Source organism: Mesoplodon bidens, assembly GCF_964165515.1.
Source record: "Mesoplodon bidens genome assembly, chromosome: 15".
NCBI classification, from domain to species: Eukaryota; Metazoa; Chordata; class Mammalia; order Artiodactyla; family Ziphiidae; genus Mesoplodon; species Mesoplodon bidens.
The window spans coordinates 13,741,232-13,760,155 of record NC_138171.1 but is presented as its reverse complement, the minus strand read 5'-3'; the positions used below and the strand labels follow the sequence as shown (position 1 = coordinate 13,760,155).

General features: G+C 39.3%; 1 protein-coding gene and 1 pseudogene across 6 annotated transcripts in view; one reads left to right on the top strand and one right to left on the bottom strand.

Annotated features, from left to right (window-relative positions):
• NCOA3 (nuclear receptor coactivator 3) overlaps window positions 1-18,924 on the top strand; it is a 126,436-nt gene that overhangs the window by 76,567 nt on the left and 30,945 nt on the right. The window contains exon 3 of one of the 5 annotated variants that reach the window (XM_081256910.1): window positions 9,117-9,201. The exons of the other annotated variants lie outside the window; for them this stretch is intronic. The gene's annotated coding sequence lies outside the window, so the exon portion shown is untranslated. The remainder of the gene's footprint in view (window positions 1-9,116; window positions 9,202-18,924) is intronic. 5 annotated transcript variants of the gene reach the window in all.
• Window positions 16,733-17,729, bottom strand: LOC308629006 (ubiquitin-ribosomal protein eS31 fusion protein-like; annotated as a pseudogene). Its single transcript has one exon. The product of its transcript is annotated as a ubiquitin-ribosomal protein eS31 fusion protein-like (transcript).

The window sequence follows — 18,924 nt, the reverse complement described above, 5'->3', positions numbered from 1 at the left end:
TCTTAACCTTTTAAAGTTTTCTTTAAAATGAGATCATGATAATAATTTAAAAAGAATTCTAGCATAGAGCTACAAACTTCCTAATGTGTTGGCAAGTTTGTTAATTAAAATAACACCTTTTATGGTTGGAATAGGTTTCAGATTCTGCAACCCTTCGATATATTGATATGCAGATCACAGTGACTTGCTGCAAGGTAACAGGAGACATGCTTTGACTTCAGAAGATAAATTGGCCATGCACAGCTGTAGTCTACTGTCTTTTCATTTCCAGACATGATTTAGTAGTATAAGGCCTTTGATTCCTAGGCCCTGGGAAGTAAGTTGAAATTTAATTTTTTTGTGTGTATGAGAGTTTTTACTTCAGCTTTTGATGAGCCTGTTTTGTGGTGTGAAGGTATCATGTAAATTGTAGATGTTTCATTACTTAAATAACTCCCAATTCCATTTGAAGTATAAGAAGCCCGAGTTCCATCCCTTTCCATTTTCCTTTTGGCAGTTGAAAAGGAAGCCATTTTATTAAGAATGATGAATAGTGAATGCAATTTTAAATTTAGGCTAGTTAAATTGCCAGTGTCTTTATATTTTAAAAAATTGCAGAGGAATTAATCATCAGTTTTAACGTGATTTTTCAAAGAAGAAATTGTCCTTAAGCACTTGTGACCCAAGTGTCCTTTATAGTAAAAGATACTGTTTCTACAAATTCTTTTGACAGAGAAATGTACAATATCAGAAGTTTAAGGAAAATATTTGAAATGTTTATGTAAGAACAGCTTAAGACCACTACCAAAACTGTATTTGTAGATCTTAGCATCTTTGAGAATTCAGTGCTTCTCAAAAGACATCTCTTTAATCTCCTTTTAGGTCCCAAGGTTTAGATTTTCTTAAGTTTATTCAGCTAATATTGGAGTTGGAAAACACACATTGTTTCCTGATTTTATTTGGGTTGTAGACATAGTTATTTAAAAAATTCTCTTTTTAAAATAACTTTGTTTCTGTCTGTAAATCATAAGATTCTTGAGGGAGCCATTTTTCAAGTCTACTATTTGCCCACGACTGAGGTTTTTGTTTTTTTTTTCGGTGTGTGGTTTTTTAGATTCTTTCAGCAACCTTGTAAAGGTGATGGTATATCCCCTTTTTACTTCACTGTGCTGCATTCTGGTTGGCTTCATCAGTTTTATTTTCCAGTTCGGTGTGTGTGGGTGTGGGGGTGGGTGTGTGTGGGGGTGGGTGTGGGTGTGGTGTCCAGTCTAGGAATCAATCCCATCTACTGAGTTTTGTTTCGGATATGGGTTTAAGTATCCCATGCTAACCACATCTATTCAGAGTTCAGAGATTTGGTGCTCAGATAATGGGCAATACCATCTTTTTTTGTACTTAATAATTTATGAAGTTTTATAATTCATTATTTTCACATTGTATTTCTTTATATGTATGTTTTCATGTCTGTTGATTTTTTATCTCATTAAGGATTGTAAACATTTATTTATTTATTTTAAAAAATAATCTCTATTTTTAAATTAATTAATTTTTGGCTGCTTTGGGTCTTCATTGCTGTGCACGGGCTTTCTCTAGTTGCGGTGAGCAGGGGCTACTCTTTGTTGCAGTGTGCGGGCTTCTCTTGTTGCAGAGCATGGGCTCTAGGCATGTGGGCTTCAGTAGTTGCAGCACGCAGGCTCAGTAGTTGTGACTCGTGGGCTCTACAGGGCAAGCTCAGTAATTGTGGCGCATGGGCTTAGTTGCTCCGCGGCATGTGGGATCTTCCCGGACCAGGGCACGAACCCGTGTCCCCTGCATTGGCAGGCGGATACTTAACCACTGGGCCACCAGGTAAGTCCTGTAAACATTTATTTTAAACTTACTTCAAGATTTCATTTTATTGGGTGGCGAAGTCATCTTTTGGAATCGATGCATTTCTTGGTCATCTTTCTTAGTCTAGTTTTTAAATCCACTTGGGAATTTTAGCCTACAATTTGCATCTTGAGTGGGAAATTTTCTTTTTGGTTTTTTTGGTGCCCTTCATGTGTACCCCTCTCCCTGCCCCAGGCAGTCCTAGCTTATTTTTGTTGCCTTCACAAACCATATCCACCATACCTTCAGTCTACGTTCAGGATTCTATTCTGAGGTACTATTGCAATATCAGAGCTATGTGTCACCCAGGTTTTGTATGTACAGATTTTCTTTGATTTACGATGGGGGTTACATCCCAGTGAACCCATTGTAAGTTAAAATGGGCTGCAACTGCCACTGCCAGTATTATGAGAGGGTATTATACTGCATATTGCTAGCTGGGAAAAGATCAAAATTCAGAATTCGAAGTAGGGTTTGACTGAATGCATATCGCTTTTGCACTGTTGTAAAGTTGAAAAATTGTAAGTTGAACCTTTGTAAGTTGGGGACCAACTGTGTAACCCTTTCCTTTTTCTTCCACAACTACAGGTAACAGTTTGATATAATCAGTTATCTAGATAGCTGTTGATAGAGCTCTTTTTCATCTCTCAGAAATTTTTTGTTTGGTTTCTACCTATGAGCCTTGCTTTTGATTCTGTTACGTTGCACATGATTTGATTTCCTGAGTGTCTTTGCTAGTTTCTAATGCTAGAGTTCAGTAGGTTCATAGAGTCATCAACTCATTGCTGTATGCTTGCTCTGTGTCTTGCTCCGTAGATGTATTTGTTATGTTTGAGCATGGCTGTGTCTTTCACGATTAAAAAAAATACATATTTTGTCATTATTTAGAGCAAGGGGGGAGAGTGTGGTTGGTTTAAAGCAATAGTCCACTAAATCACCTTATCAGGAAGTCCTTTGTTCTTCTGATCTCACAACACGGCTTATTTATTTAGGCCTGCATATAGTAGATACTGGATTCTTTATTAAATGAGTGTGTAGGGGATCTGGGAGAAACCACACCAGTTTCAAACCCTCAGTCCTTACCTTAATCTAAGGCAGTGGTTCTCAGTGTGGTTTGTGAACCCTTGAGAGTCCCTGAGAACCTTTTATGGAGTCCACAGAGTTAAAATTATTTCCGGAATAATATATTTTCTGTTTTCATCCTGTTGATGTTTGCACTGATGGTACAAAAGCAGTGATGCATAAAACTGCTGGTGTCTTAGCATGAATCAAGGCAGTGGGACTACCAGACTGTACTAGTAGTCATTGCATTCTTCACTGCCTTGCATTCTTCACTGCCCTGCACTCAGACTTAAAGGAAAAAACAAAAACAAAACCCCCCACAAAACCCCACTCGTTTCTCAATTAGGATTGTCCTTGATGAAGGAGCAAAATTTGCTCATTTCATTAAATCTTGACCTTTGAGTACTATATATATATATATATATTTTTTTTTTTTTGCGGTATGTGGGCCTCTCACTGTTGTGGCCTCTTCCGTGGCGGAGCACAGGCTCCGGGCGCGCAGGCTCAGCGGCCATGGCTCACGGGCCCAGCCGCTCCGCGGCATGTGGGATCTTCCTGGACCGGGGCACGAACCTGTGTCCCCTGCATCGGCAGGCGGACTCTCAACCACTGTGCCACCAGGGAAGCCCTGAGCACTGTATTTTTAACATTTTGTCTGGCGAGAATGGAAAATATGCAGAAAACACTTCTGCCTACCAAAGTATGATGGTTGTCTTGGGGAAAAGCACTTGTGTGGTTGGCTTGTGTACTGAACAGGCCACTTTTTTCATGGAATATCATTTTTACTTGAAAGAATGACTAACAAACTGTAGTTATTGGAACTTGGGTATTTGGCAGAAAGTTTCTTGAAATTGAGCAAGGTAAACCTATCACTTCAAGAAAAACATCCAAGAGTATTTGTTGACAGTGATAAAATTGGAGTTTTCAAGTAAAAATTATCATGTTAATTTTGAATCTGTCACCATGAGTGTGACAGCTTCTCAGTACTTAAAGACTTTATGAATGAGATGGGTGGTGATATATTTATTTATTTTTGGCTGTGTTGGGTCTTCATTGCTGCGTGCAGACTATCTGTAGCTGTGGCGAGCAGGGGCTACTCTTTGTTGCGGTGCGCAGGCTTCTCATTGTGGTGGCTTCTCTTGTTGCAGAGCACAGGCTGTAGGTGCACGGTCTTCAGTAGTTGTGCGCGGGCTCAGTAGTTGTGGCGCGCAGCCTCTAGAGCGCAGGCTCAATAGTTGTGGCGCATGGGCTTAGTTGCTCTGTGGCATGTGGGACCTTCCTGGAACAGGGCTCGAACCCGTGTCCCCTGCATTGGCAGGCAGATTCTTAACCATTGCGCCACCAGAGAAGTCCCTGGAGTTTTTGATATTGTATAATGTATCAGTATTTGAAAATCTGCTTAATCAGTGAACTAGTATTACCCAAATGACAATGTTTGATGTTACAAAATCATGCATGGGTTAAAGATTTTTTTCAGAGTGTAAGTTTGTGTATTTTAATGTAATAGTATGAAAGTTCATTGATAGGGTTTCAGATTTCACTTTGCAGCTAATCTTTAAGAAAATACCGCTTGTCCTTGAATGCCAGGGGTTGCTGGCAATGCCAGAAGCTAGGAGAGGGTGGAGCAGTTCTCCCCTGGAGCCTTCAGAAAGAGTATGGCCCTTTCGGCACCTTCATTTTGGACATTGAGCCTCCAGAACTTCGAGAGAATATCTGTTGTTTGTGGTAATTTGTTATAGTAGTCACAGGAAAGTAATACAGTAGCCAAACCTGAGTAAAGGGTATTTAGGGTATGCCTTCTACTGTTATGTGTTTTGCAACTTTTTGTAAGTTTGAAAGTATTTTCAAATAAAAACTGAAAGTACCACTTGTCGTTTTAGCACGATATCAAGGAAATTATTTATAATTAATTGTTAAAGGCTATTGAAATAGTCCTTCCTTTTACAAGTACGTGTATGTATGAGGCTGAATTCTCTTCATGTGTTTCAATCAATATGAAGTATTGCAGCGGATTGAATGGTGTCGTAGGTAAGAGGATCCATCTGTCTTCTATTAAAGTCGCACATAAGGTTTGTAAAAATGTGAAACAATGCCACTTCTCATGGAATTGTTTTGTTTCAGGTTATTTTTCATAAAATTGTTTATGTTAACATATAATGGACTTATTTTTAAATGAATTAATATGTCAAATGTTCTAAGTTTTAATTTCTAATACAGTAAATATTGATAGATAATAACCCACAAAACCAAAGCTTTTTAGAGTTCCTAGTTTTTAAAAGATAAAGAAATCCTGATATCAAAAAGGTTGAGAACTACTGACCTAGTGAATTTGGTTGGAACTGTAGCAGCCTTTGACTTAAACCATCTCTTTTGGTAGTAAGAACCAGATTGACTGTAGGAGGTTAGGACTTTGAGTAGCTATATGACATAGTGTGCTATGTCTGGTACTCGGTTGTTCCTGCTTTTAAATTACAGATCAGCCATTAATTTTCAGTGGAGACCTTTTATAGCACAAAATACAATTTGTGATTCTACATGTACTAGTTTGTTGATTCCTGGCACTGGGTCATCAGCTTGTTGAAGGCAAAACACACACACACACACACAGAGACACAAACTAACAAACAAAACCCCAAAACAAACAAAAAACAAGCAAACAACAACAACAAAAAACTTGACTCTTTTGATCAATATTTCATCCCAGGTGTATTGGTGTAGGGAATGAGATCTCCCTTGTCTGTGTGGACATCACCCAGGCTGCCTAAGAGTGACTAACTAAAAAAAAAAAACAAAAAAAAAACTTCCCCCCTCCACAGTTTTATTGAGAAATAATTGACATATGTCACTGAAAAAGTTCAAGGGGTAGAGCACGATGGTTTGATTTACGTATATTGTGAAATGATCACCACTATAGGTTCAGCTAACATCCATCATCTCATATAGATACAATAAAAAGAAAAGAAAGAAGAAAGGAAAAAACATTTCCTCCTTGTGATGAGAACCCTTCGGATTCACTCTTTTAACAACTTCCCTGTATATCATACAGCAGTGTTAATCATAGTAGTACATTACACCCCTATTACTTTGTGACCACTCTCAAGACACTTGCTGAAGTGGGTTTTTGTTTTTGTTTTTTCTTCGGGGGGAGGGCAGCTAGTTATATTACTTCTTTTTTTTTTGGTTGAGTTGTTTTACGATGTTGTGTTAGTTTCTACTGTACAGTGGAGTTCCCTGTGCTATACAGCGGGTTCTCATTAGTTATCTATTTTATACATATTAGTGTATATATGTCAATCCCAATCTCCCAGTTCATCTCCCCCCCTTTCACCCTTGGCGTCCATACGTTTGTTCTCTACATCTGTGTCTCTACTTTTGCCTTGCAAACCAGTTCATCTGTACCATTTTTCTAGATTCCGCATATATGGGTTAATATACGATATTTGTTTTTCTCTTTCTGACTTACTTCACTCTGTATGACAGTCTCTGGTTCCATCCACGTCTCTGAAAATGACCCAATCTTGTTCCTTTTTATGGCTGAGTAATATTCCATTGTATGTACCACATCTTCTTTATCCATTTGTCTGTCAATGGACATTTAGGTTGCTTCCCTGACCAGGCTATTGTAAATAGTGCTGCAGTGAACATTGGGGTGCATGTGTCTCTCTGAATTATGGTTTTCTCTGGGTATATGCCCAGTAGTGGGATTGCTGTGTCATATTGTAGTTCTATTGTTAGTTTTTTAAGGAACCTCCATACTCTTCTCCATAGTGGCTGTATCAGTTTACATTCCCTGGGTTTTGGTTTTAACCAGTTTAGTTGTATGAATGGTTTTTATAAGAGTTCATAATTAAATTTTTGCCTCAAGTGTTCTCTTACGATAATGAGGTGCCCCCAGCTTTATTTACTCCACATGCACAGGCAGGTTTGTGAGGTACACAGAGAAGCTCTTTAAAGTCATGAGTCATGGAACTGACCTTTGAACAGAAAGAAAAAAAAAAACACGCTAGGTTTTATTTTAGATTATTTGCATGATGATCTTTTCATCCTGTTCCTCAGTAGTTTATAGTCTCGCTTGCTGCAGGTTTCTTCCCTTGAACAATCATTACAAGATTTTTAGCTCCACGTAGTATAGTAGCTATATTTTGGAGGGGAATAGGGAGGCAGTTGAAGTTAAATTTAGACTTTGATACTTTTCAACCTTGATGTTAGGAGTGCATTCTTTTTTTTTTTTTTTTTTTTGCGGTACGCGGGCCTCTCACTGTTGTGGCCTCTCCATGGAGGAGCGCAGGCTCAGCGGCCATGGCTCATGGGCCTAGCTGCTCCCCGGCATGTGGGATCTTCCCGGACCGGGGCACGAACCCGTGTCCCCTGCATTGGCAGGCGGACTCTCAACCACTGTGCCACCAGGGAAGCCCAGGAGTGCATTCTTATTATCTTTATGGACTTTGATATATATGCTCTCATTTGCTATTTGTATTATTGTCATCCTGAAGTCAGTAATGACTTTTGGAGATTTATTTGAAGAGATAGCTTCTGTCATCAGACATAACTTCTAGGGATATGGAATCATTATTTTTAAAAAAGGATTCTTTTGAATTTAAGGTTATTTAGGCTAGGAGTGGAATTATAATTATCGAAGGGTAACAAGCTGTGAGGTCAGAAAAAGAAAAAAGACAATGGAAACATCGAGGACTGAGCACAGACTAGCCTGCAGTGTGTACCCGTTCAGGAAGCCTCATGAGTCAGACTTGCCATGCCGTGTTGCTAGCGTAAGAGACCATCTGCCTCAGCCTCTTTGCTTTTAGAGAAGGAAATCTAGCTAAGATGTGTTTTTCCTTTGATATATCTTTTTCTCTCTTTTTCCACCTTCAGTACCTTTTCTTTGAAAAATTAATTCAAAGTGCTTCATCAGCTTTATATTTCTACATTGTCAATTTTTGAGACGTTAGTGTAGCTTCTTTATGCTTTTGATATTGGTCGACAGAGCTAACTTCAGTACTGTAGGGGAGGTGTCTTGTTACTTCAAGCTTTTTACTCTGCAGGCACTCCATTTTAGGAATACCTGTCTTGTAGTTGACCCATGGTTACCATTCCCTGTATCATTCATTACTTGGTTAGTGCTCCTTCCTAGAGCAGCTTTGCAGCTCTCAGTCATTTGGTTACCAGGTGGCTAATGGCATTCAGCTCTTTAGTTTTAACATTTCTTAAAATTTCTTTTTTCTCCGAGGCAGATAGAAATAATGGATTAGGAGAGAATGGGGCACATGCTGTGATCATCTCTCGTTTGTATCTTTATTGCTTATTAATTAAATTTATATCAGATTTTATTTCTGCTCTGTGCACATACTCCTAACTCCCCACTGCTTATCTTAATCCAGAGCTTTACCACTTACCTCAAGGGGTTTGAACACTTTCTCTCTCCTCCCTCCCTCCCTTCCTCCCTCCCTCTCTCCCTCTCTCCCTCTCTCCCTTTCCTGCTTATGTTTTCATTATGTGCCAAGGGACAACCTTAGGTATAAATAATACTTTTGATGTAGAGATATTTACGTCTGTCCAAGAAAAATTAAACCACAAATCCAGAAATAAAAAAAGATATAAAAAAGAACCAGCACTGTTTGCTTTACCTAGCACCTTTGAAAGTACTTGGATAACCTCTTCAGGATCTTCTAAAAGATGCCAACTTATTCTGTAATTATACCTGTTTATCTTAAGGATACAGACATCTATGACAATAGTTTTATTCTATTTTCATGGCTTTATGTTAGCTACTAACTGCCACTCACCACACTGTTTCAGTGGGAAAATGTTTTAAATTCCAGTCAGCTCTCTGTATGCTGAAGATAGCCTGAATAGTTCTGGCTAATTTATTTGTCTGAAGCTTTTTAATTTGTTGCTGTATGGTATATTTGTAACTTTGTTTTTCAAATGAGAGCAAAATTGATGTTGCTGTGAACATACATCTTTGTTCTTGGTATCGTGTACCTCAGGGATCACCATTATTCCCTGTTCCAGTTGCTTGCTTTGTATTGCTTTTCATTCTCACAATAAGCATAAGAATAGGTGAGATGTGATTATTCCCAGTTTTTACAGGTGATAAGCTTTTTATAGGTGACAAGTTTGATTCTAACAAAGCCCCGTTGTCTTTTTTATTGTATCATAGTACATCAGCCGTGAAGGATTCAAACCCTTGAGTTTTATTTTGATAGATACCTTGAAGCCACCATATTTTTTGGAATGGGAATATCCAAGTGAAAAATGACATGTCAGAAGGAAGCAGAACTGTTCTACAAGGTATTTAGCCCCTTCCCCCCAATCTTCTCTATATTTTAGGAGTATTGTAGTTGGTCAAAAGTACATCTAATGGGATGGGAAGGAAAAGGAGAACTGGAGTTGGGAAAAGGAACAAGGGGAATGCTGGTAGTAGGAGTGAAAAGAGAGAGGAAGGAGTTTGTAATGAAAGTCTCTTACAAGTTTTTATTATGGTTTAGAGCTTATAGCGTAGAAAGTAGAAACAGAAAAGTGTACAAGAGTAGAGTGTAGTGTGTAAAATGTTGTAATAAACTATGGAAAATGCATTAGGATAAAGAAGGGACAACTTGTTCTAATTGGAGAGTTGGGAATGGTCTCACCAGAGGTGACAGCCGAGTTTGATCTTGAAGGGTGACTGGGTATTCTAGTGTTCCAGGTAAAAGCGGGATGAAGGGGAGATCTAAGAAGAAATAAATGACTTAAGGTTACATGCAAATAGGAAATGTTTCCATGAATGTCTTTTGTCAAAATCTCTTTTAGCACAAGCCACTTGGGTAGTGGAGGTGGTGGTGAGGAAGAAGTACAACTAGATAGCATGTTGTTCAGGAATGAAGCCAAAATGAGGTTTACGAATTTGGGGTTTAGGTCTGTTCCTGTGAATGAGAGAGATTCAGCGTGTTACATTGTAAGAGTCACTGTAACCTTTAAAACAGCTAAAGAATTACCCAGCTAGTTAGTATGCTGTCAGGAGAGGGTGATTTGATTTCAGCGGAATGGCTTGCTTAACTCTCTCTGCACAGTGTGTATTTGTGAACTTCAACTCTGTTGCTCATGTAGAGGTTGAGAAGTCTCTTGGCGACAAGCTTCCAGTTGTAGCTAACACTTGCCTCGGCTAATCGGTATGCCCAGTTCTGGTACTAGAACCTCTGGGGAGTTTGTGTTTGAGTTCAGTGGTGTCATCAGGCTTAAACCGGAGCATAAATGTAAAGGGGCTTTGGGGTCATCCTGTTGATTGAGAATGAAAAGGCAAGACATACAACAGGAGAAGAGAGAATGAAACCTTGTGGATGAAATAGCTGTTAATTCACCTTTGGATGCTTCTCAGCTCAACTTATGTATTAAAAATAAGATATTTTATTGCTCCCTGCTAGCCCTTTTCCAAATTTGCAGACATTATTAACTAAAGATAGAGGAAAAGAATGACCAGGACCTGAGATTTACACTGTTTTCTGGCATATGTCTACACCAGGGTAGTTTATTGTAGATACTGTTTATATGCATTTTCTCTGTTTTTAAAAAACTGTATGCTGGTAGGTTTCCTATCAGCTGTGCCTTCATTTTAACACTTAACCAAATAATGTTGTTATAATTGTATGTTCCTCTCTTCTGCTTGCCTGAGAGTTCTAGCAATGTGTGGTGTCATTTATCTCTCTTTCCTGGTCCTCAAATGGTCTGGGCGTGCAAATGTTTGAACGGAAATGGAATTAAATTTAAAAACTGGATTGCATTAGGTGGTTCATACTTTATCCTACTAAACATGACAGGTTATCAGCAATACAACAAAAGGATATTGCAAGTTAGCTTTTATTTGAAACTACCCCCCCGCCCCCGGCCTTGTTTCCTTTCAGTTCTTATCCTCTATACCAGGGTTGAATTAAAACATAAAGGTAGGAGATACTCACTGGAAGAGTCATATGGTTGGTGAGGAAATGTCCATAGTGGCTCCATGTTCATGGACTTTTCTCTTCCCCTGCCTCTTCTTGTCCCCTAAACACACACAGGTTCTATTTTGTTTCCTTTCTTTGCTCCATGATGCTGGTTCTCTTGGAGCTGCACAGAAGATTGAAATAAACCTCTCATTTTATATTTTGGAAAATATAATCTTGTAGGATTAAGCCTAACTGGTGATGACTATATACTAAAATTGTCTTTTGAGTAAGAGCATCAATTTGCAACTTGTATTTTGGGTAGTTCGTTTATGTATGGATGTCTCATAAATCTTTCCCGAGGGTAATTTTTTTTCTAATTGGCTTTGATCAGCCTCTGATTTTACATAATGCTTCAAGCAGTTTTTGGTAAATCAGTTCAAATCCACAGTTGTATGAAAATTTCCTTAAGTTACTGGGATTCTCAGGAGACACCCAGAAATACTCCCTAATTGGCGTATTTAATCATACCTTGTATAAATCAGGCAAACAAGACTGATGAATAAACTGAATTACTGGTGGGATATTCAAAAGTTCTTGGCTCCAGCATTTAATCTTAGAAAACCCAAGAATGAAAATATTTGACAGATTATTTTGGGTATAGTTCATGTTTTTCTGATCTAAGTTTCCTTCTTGCCATGTAAGCCACTAACTGTTGGTTTCAATTGGAAATAAAGGTCATGGTTAATAGTAGACCACCTCAAAGGGCCATTTATCTGGTGACCTGTAGAGTAATGGTTGGTTTTTAGGAGCTTGAGGGGAATAGCAGCATTAGTACCTGCTGAGCTGGAGCACCTCCTTGCCTCTGACCCTAACACTACATGCCCCTAAACCCTGCATGTAACAGCTTCTCAGTGTTCTTACTGATGAGCTGAGAAATTTTCTGGTTAATTGGTTGGAAATGGTGTGACTCAACAGTATACGTGGTTTATTTATTTTTTTGGGGGGGGGTGGATAAAATGCCCAAGGAACATTTGGTACATATTTTGTTGGTTATAAAGTCTGAAAATATTATAATCCCAGCTCTGCCATCTAGTATCTGTGTGTGATCTAGATACTTCTTTATCTGTAAAATGAGAGTAATACATTGGAGAGTCGTGAGAAATTATACAGAATATGTGATATGCCCAGCACTGTACTGCCACAAAAGTTATCTGTTCCCTTCCCTCTCCCTTATTAATTTAGGAAAATAAAATATTTTAGTTGGTCTTCAGGCCATTTGAGATTTACTGGGTAACTTATCTCCTCCCCATTTTGGCATGGCATGGCTTTTCTTAGGGTCCCCCCCGCCCCCCTGCCAATAACTTCTTGCTCACCTGATGGACACTAGCATTGTTGATTGATATCTCTTCCTTTCGGACAGGGAGTACTTCCTGTATCTTTGTCCATCTGGCTAGTTTGTTGTACATAATCAGGATTTCCTATCCTGTCTTAACTGTGAATAACCAAAGGGAAAGCTAGTTAATGCTGCTAAGCCACATATCATCATTTTCATGGCTTTTGAGCTGGCGGATATAATTCTTTGTTGCTTTTAGAGTTAAAGAATGTTCATTTTCTAGCAGTTTATTGTATTCTGTGCACGTCTAAGCTTAAACCTGTACCACAGCATGATTGTTTTATGTAGAAAGCCCTATAGTATTTATAGAGAAATTTTATCCAATTGCTGTACTGTAAGATCCTTGCTCATTTTAAATCTGATTTATCATGAATCTGCTTACGACTTTTCCAAATAATACAGAAATAGGTAGCATTATATTTTGAGAGCATTGAATTTATTGTAAATTGCTATTATTCTGTATTAAAGTAGTTGTATAGAATATGTTGCTTAAATGTAATCTTAAAGTGTGCATTGTAGGGCTTCCCTGGTGGCGCAGTGGTTGAGGGTCCACCTGCCGATGCGGGGGACACGGGTTCGTGCCCCGGTCTGGGAAGATCCCACGTGCCGTGGAGCTGCTGGGCCCGTGAGCCATGGCCGCTGGGCCTGCGCGTCCGGAGCCTGTGCTCCGCAACGGGAGGGGCCGCAGCAGTGAGAGGCCCGCGTACCACAAAAAAAAAAAAAAAAAAAGTGTGCATTGTCATATTAATATATTTAAGTAGTATAGCATAGAACTTTTAAGTAGAAACATTTTATACAAGGAAAATAATTGTAAAAATGGCTCAAGGATCTAGACAGTCGAGTTCACATTGAAGGATAGAATACATTTTGGGTCTTTGGATCGGATTCACCTGGAAGTGTGGTTGAGGTGTATCTCCAGTTTAACAATCAGTTGGGGGACATCTCTTCATTAGCAATGCACATTAAAACTACAATGAGGTATCGGCTTCACACTGGTCAGAATGGCCATTATCAAAAGAGCTAGAAACAATAAATGCTGGAAAGGGTGTGGTGAAAAGGGAACCCTCCTACACTGTTGTTGGGAATGCAAATTGATACAACCACTATGGAGAACAGTATGGAGGTTCCTTAAAAAACTGAAAATAGAACTACCATACGACCCAGCAATCCCAGTATTGGGCATATACCCTGAGAAAACCATAATTCAGAAAGAGACATGCACCACAGTGTTCATTGCAGCACCATTTACAATAGCCAGGACATGGAACCAGCCTAAATGTCCATCGACAGATGAGTGGATAAAGAAGATGTGGTACATATATACAATGGAATATTACTCAGCCTTAAAAAGAAATGAAATTGAGTTATTTGTAGTGAGGTGGATGGACCTAGAGTCTGTCATACAGAGTGAAGTAAGTCAGAAAGAAAAACAAATACTGTATGCTAACGCATATATATATAGAATCTTTTAAAAAATGGTACTGATGAACCTAGTTGCAGGGCAGGAACCTAGTTGCAGGGCAGGAATAAAGAGGTAGACATAGAGAATGGACTTGATGACATCGGGTGGGAGGGCGAAGCTGGCGCAAAGTGAGAGTAGCATCGACGTATATACGCTACGGAATGTAAAATAGTTGACTGGTGAGAAGCAGCAGCATAGCACAGGGAGATCAGCTCGGTGCTTTGTGATGACCTAGAGGGGTGGGATAGGGAGGATGGGAGGGAGGCTCAAGAGGGGAGAGATATGGGGTATGCATATGGCTGATTCGCTTTGTTGTGCAACAGAAACTAACATGGTATTGTGAAGCAATTATACTCCAATAAAGATGTAGAAAAAAAATGTGCACACACACACAAAAATACATGTATGCACCTCACTATTGGATAAGAGTACAGGTTGCCCAGGGTTAGGGCAGGTATATATCGTGGTCCTAATTTCTTTTCTACTCAACTGTGTAGATGATAATTTTTTTTTTTTTTTTTTTTTTTGCTGTACGCGGGCCTCTCACTGTTGTGGCCTCTCCCGTTGCAGAGCACAGGCTCCGGACGCACAGGCCCAGCGGCCATGGCTCACGGGCCCAGCCTCTCCGCAGCATGTGGGATCTTCCCAGACCGGGGCACGAACCCGTGTGCCCTGCATGATGATAATTTTTAATTGTAAGGAATCAGAATTTAGAAGGGGCTCAATATTAATAGACTGTTCTTGTAGTCAGAGATACTGGGAGACTCTTGTGCTTTATTATTTCCCATTTGAATATGGATTTTACCAATTCCATATATTTTCCAAATTAGATGGGTTGTAATTTAAGATGTAAAAATGTAAGCTGTACAGTTACTGATCTGTGTTTCTTAACCTTTTGAACTTCTTGCAGGGGTGGAATTGATCTACTCATGGGCCTGGTACATGTTCCGTCCCCCTCTCCCACCCTAATTCTTGACCAGTGACTGAAAATGGTCTAGATTTAGTGTGTATATGCTAAGCATTTACCTTTCATACCTTCAAAAGAATAATTTACCAAACTAGATAATATATCCCCCCAGATAAATATAGTTTGAGTCTGGCTCCGCCAGTGAGTAGACAACAGACTTGGCAAGTAAAACAAATGCTATTTATAATTTTTTTTTTTTTTTGCGGTACACGGGCCTCTCACTGTTGTGGCATCTACCGCTGCGGAGCACTGGGTTTGGACGCGCAGGCTCAGTGGCCATGGCTCACGGGCCCAGCCGCTCCGCGGCATGTGGGATCTTCCCAGACCGGGGCACGAACCTGTGTCCCCTGCATCGGCAGGTGGACTCTCAACCACTGCGCCACCAGGGAAGCCCTATTTATAATTTTTTATGTTCGTAACTAATATTAATGCCAAATAAATATAAAACCGTACATAAAGAGTTTGTCATAGTCATCTGTGCTCAGGTATTATTATATTATTGTATACGCCGAAACTGTTTTTTTGGGAGTGCGGGAAATGCTTCTGTTTATTATTTCTAATGTTGAACATTTTCTTCAGCCAAATGAAATTTAAAGGATGTATTTATTCTACTTTGATTTTTTTGTTATACAGTATTTTGTCATTCAAACTTGGACATCATGTGGTTTTTTAGGCATGGTACAGTGATTGTAGTACCAAGGTTTGTCCCTATCTAAGAACTAGAAAAAGAAATCTGTCAAACCAGTTCCTAAAAAAAAAATAGAATGTGAAAATTATTTTATATCTTAAATAGTTATATTGATATCTTCATGTTTGAGTAAACACCACTACCGTGGTTTTATTTTTTATTTTTCTATTTTAAAAATATGTATTTATTTATTTATTTTGGCTGTGCTGGGTCTTAGTTGTGGCACGTGGGATCTTTAGTTGCAGCATGCGAACTCGTAGTTGCAGCATGCGTGTGGGATCTAGTTCCCCGACCAGGGATCGAACCTGGGCCCCCTGCATTGGGAGTGTGGATTCTTACCCAGTGGACCTACCAGGGAAGTCCCACTACTGTGGTTTTAAATTAGGATCTTGCATTGGTACGTTTCTGGATAATTACCTCTGTTACTAGAGATCATTGGACTCTGTGAAAGAGTAAACCTTGGTAGCATGTAGACTTCACAGTCATGTGCACGTCATAGCTTGTTGTTCTGCCACATCAAGAGAAGGAGCCACATGTGTATTTGGACATAGGTAGACATATTTAGGTTTCTCTTATATGCACATAAACATTGACTTAACATGAATGACATGTATGCATTTCTGGTTTACATGATAATTGTGATTATTTTTTTCATACTAAGATTGTCATGGTTTTGATTCTCTATTGATGTAATTTATGTCTGTAAAATTCATTTCAGTGACATCCTATATCAACGATAGTAAAAATTTTAAAAGTTTAAAGTAACCTTTGAACTTTTATAGAAATCAGAATGGAGGAAAATCTATTTTATAAAATATGACTTGATAAGTTGAATGTTCCATTTACTCAGTACTTTTCAAGGCATACTTATTGATCACCTCTTATATGCTAGGCACCTTAAACTGTACTGGAGATTCAGCTCATGTGTAACAGCAAAGTAAGGGAATAATACTGAGAACATAGAATAAATTATGTCTTTCAAATTAAATGCTGTTATCCACTAAAGAGTTCATTACTCAGTTTTGAGGATTCAGCTTGTGTTTAACGTCAAAGTAAGGAAATAATATCTAGAATGTGGAGTAAATTATATTTTTAAAATAAAATGCTATTATTCACTGGATGGTTGGCCACTCAATTTAAAAATAACCTTTGAATGAAACAAATATGAAACTAATTGTATTGAGTCGTGGCTGCTCTATTTCTGTTTTTTTTAAACTAATTTTTATTGGAGTACAGTTGCTTTACAATGTTCTATTTCTGTTCTTAAGGAATCACTTTTTCTTTTTAAATATGAAAATTGGAAATCAAAACTGAACATACTTTTTTAAAAAAATAGATCTTTATTGGAGTATAATTGCTTCACAATACTGTGTTAGTTTCTATTGTACAGCAAAGTGAACCAGCCATATGCAGATGAATTTTTAAAGTGGTAACTTGAGAGCACTACTGCCTTTAAACTTCCTTTGTAGGAAACAAGTGTCAATACGTTGTAGCTTCTTTTTAGGCAAAGTTATAATACCAATTCACACAAACCAATGTTTCTCAATCTGGGGGTGGGGGAGGTTCCTCCCCACCCCCAGGGGTCATTTGGCAGTGTCTGGATACTTTTGGTTGTGGGGGGGGGTGGTGTGCTACTGGCAGCGAGTGGGTACAGACCAGGGATGCTGTTCATCACCCTATGATACACAGGAAAGTCCCTACAACGAAGAATTATCAGTCAAAAATGTCAATACTGCTGAGGTACAAAGAAACTGGCCTGTATCTAGACAGCTGGTATCAAATACAGCATAATTCTGCCAAGTACAGGTTACCTAAGAAAATAGTGCGATTAATTTGATGCTTAAAACCCACTTTTAAAATCACTGGAATAAAACTCAACATTTAAACGTTTGTTCATTAGTTCATGTCTTTTATTAACCAATATACAATCACTTGTGTTCTGGTTTGTTGAAACAATAGGTCAGACAACATTTGCCACAATAATGTCTGTCAAAGTGGCTGGCCGTAAAAACTCCAGCACCACATTCATCTGAAGGGCACTCCTGACGAAGGTGACTGATTTTGCCATTCTCATCCACCTTATAGTATTTCAGGACAGCCAGCGTAACCTTCTTTCTCTTATGCTTGTTCTTGGGAGTGTTGTAAGACTTCTTCCTTAGCACCACCACGAAGTGTCAGCACAAGATGAAGAGTGGACTCCTTTTGAACGTTGTAGTCAGGCAAAGTACGTCCATCTTCCACTTGCTTGCCAGCCAAGATCGGTCTTTGCTGGTCAGGAGGAATTACTTCCTTGTTCTGGATCTTGGCCTTTACGTTTTCTATTGTTTCCGAGGGTTCGACCTCGAGAGTGATGGTCTTCCCCATCAGGGTCTTCACGAAAATCTGCATATTGGCCGTAGTGCCACCGCAGATGGCGGATCTGAAAAGATGAACATACTTTTAACTTTATTTGGAAATAATTTTAAAGTTAAAGCAAAGTTGCAAGAGAAAGAATAGTACAAAGAATTTTAAAATTTCTGCCCAGCTGAGATTCAACCAGTGTCAACAATTTGCTGGCCTCCTTTCTTTTCTCTTCTTCCCTTCCCTTTCCCTCCTCTTCTCCTGTTACTCACTCACTCACTTGTATGTAATCCACCCCCCCCCAAACATTGGAGGGTTCTTTGTGTACATGATGGCTTTTTTGTCCTAAATACTAAGAATAGGGGTAGTCTCTTAAATAACCACAGTACAGAAATAAACTTCAGTAAATTTAACATTGGTAAAATACTTTTATCTGTTGTCCATATTCTGAATTTTGTTAGTTGATCCAATAGTGTCGTTTATAGCATTTTCCCCCTCTAGTACAGGATCCAGTGTAGGATCAAATATTGCATTTAATTGTCATTTCTCTTTAGCTTCCTTTAATCCTGGAATACTTAAGAGACTTTGTCTTTTATGACATTGTCATTTTTGAAGAATACAGTGTTGTGTGGCATTGTGGGATCTGATTACACTTTATTTATTTATTTATTTATTTTTATTTATTTATTTTTTGCGGTACGCGGGCCTCTCACTGTCGTGGCCTCTCCCGTTGCAGAGCACAGGCTCCGGACGCGCAGGCTCAACGGCCATGGCTGACGGGCCCAGCCGCTCCGCGGCATGTGGGCTCTTCCCGGCCCGGGGCACGAACCCGTGTCCCCTGCATCGGCAGGCGGACTCTCAACCACTGAGCCACCAGGGAAGCCCCTCCACTTTATTTTTAAATTTTATTTTATTTTTAAAAATTTATTTGGTTGCATCGGGTCTTAGTTGTGGCAAGCGGGCTCCTTGGAGTTGTGGCAGGGAGGCTCCTTAGTTCGGCTCCAGGGCTCTTTGTTTGTAGCACATGGGCTCCTTAGTTGTGGCACACTGGCTCCTTAGTTGTGGCATGCAAACTCTTAGTTGTAGCATGCATGTGGGATTTAGTTCCCTGACCAGGGATTGAACCTGGACCCCCTGCATTGGGAGCGCACAGTCTTATCCATTGCGCCACCAGGGAAGTCCCCATGGTTACACTTTAAAATCATGACATTAAGCCACATTAGTGGGGGCTTCCTTGATGGTGCAGTGGTTAAGAATCCGCCTGCC